The sequence below is a fragment of the Bombus affinis genome, unplaced genomic scaffold (genome assembly GCF_024516045.1).
Source record: "Bombus affinis isolate iyBomAffi1 unplaced genomic scaffold, iyBomAffi1.2 ctg00000942.1, whole genome shotgun sequence".
Lineage (NCBI taxonomy): Eukaryota > Metazoa > Arthropoda > Insecta > Hymenoptera > Apidae > Bombus > Bombus affinis.
The window spans coordinates 1,041-2,435 of record NW_026109455.1 but is presented as its reverse complement, the minus strand read 5'-3'; the positions used below and the strand labels follow the sequence as shown (position 1 = coordinate 2,435).

At 50.7% G+C, this 1,395-nt stretch overlaps 1 non-coding gene across 1 annotated transcript; it reads left to right on the top strand.

Moving 5' to 3' along the window:
* The first annotated feature begins 886 nt into the window (after nucleotides 1-886).
* LOC126928423 (5.8S ribosomal RNA) lies at nucleotides 887-1,041 on the top strand. The gene has a single exon (XR_007716644.1). It is a non-coding gene; the product is annotated as a 5.8S ribosomal RNA (ribosomal RNA).
* The last annotated feature ends 354 nt before the right edge of the window (nucleotides 1,042-1,395 follow it).

The following is a 1,395-nucleotide window of genomic DNA, read 5'->3' as shown; positions in this document are numbered from 1 at the left end:
GCGTCCCATCGAATTTTTTTTTTTTATACCACCTGAACGACTAAAGTTTCGTCTAGTTCGTCGCATATAACCCCGTTCAGAGGGGACCGCAGGCTGTCTATCCTCGTTGTCGTGAGTCGGACACCCGTGCCGTCGCTGAAGTTTTTTCAAAGCTCGGCTTCTGGATATTGGGAAGAAAGACCGCGCGAGGTAGATGGATGCGAGTCCCATCGAATTTTTTTATTTTTTAAAAAAAACAATCACCTGAACGGAGATGTGTTCTCTTTCGTCGATTTTTTCACGCTTTGAGTCGTCGCGATCGCCATCCGTTCGGAGGAGATCGCCGACTTCGAAGCCTCGATGTCGTGAGTCGGACACCCGTGCCGTCGCTAGAGTTTTTTCAAAGCTCGGCTTCTGGATATTGGGAGGAAAGACCGCTCGAGGCCGAGGGTCGCGCGAGTCCCATCGAATCTTTACATCACCCGAACGATGGAGGCGCACGCTCTTTTTCTTGAATAATTGGACGAGAGGAATGCATATCGTATTATATATACACACACACACATATATATATATATGGGCTAGCCACCGTGCGTATTTCTTCGCGAGATCGTGTGCTGCACAGAGGATTCAGAATCGGGTGTTATATCCCCGTCGTTTCCTGACGAACGGAGCTTCGATCTCGATGGTTGTTATATATCATAATGTACTTTTCGCCCGGCCGGCGGACGCGCGTATCTTCGCGCGTTCGTCGGATTTCATTTTCGAACGTTTTCGTGTCGTCGATCTTCCGGCGACTTCTGCGCGTCCGATTCCCGTTGGTCGGTCGTGTCGGATCTCGGCTTCGCTCGAACCGAGTATTAAGAGTACATGGAGTACAAGAGTTTTAAAAAATATATGAAAAGATTACCCTGAACGGTGGATCACTTGGCTCGTGGGTCGATGAAGAACGCAGCTAATTGCGCGTCAACGTGTGAACTGCAGGACACATGAACATCGACATTTCGAACGCACATTGCGGTCCACGGATACAATTCCTGGACCACGCCTGGCTGAGGGTTGCTCACGTAAACCTAAGACTGCTTGCGTTGCGTGTCGTTCCTCTCTATCTGTCTCTCTCTGTCCCTTGGTGCCTTCGACAACCCGCCGTCGTTCTTACGATACGTAGAACGTTTCAGAGTCGGAGGAAGCGCACGAAGAAGGATACGAACAAGAGCGGACGCGAGAGAACGTACGCGACGTACGAGCGATTGTTGGACGCTCGTCGGCGTTCGTCGCGGTCGTGTCGAGACCGTGCAATTCGTACGCATGCTCGATATATAAACTATCGTGTTCACGGGAGACACTACGAAACTCTACCTCTGTCTCTCTCTGTCCCTTGGTGCCTTCGACAACCCGCCGTCGTTCTTACGATAC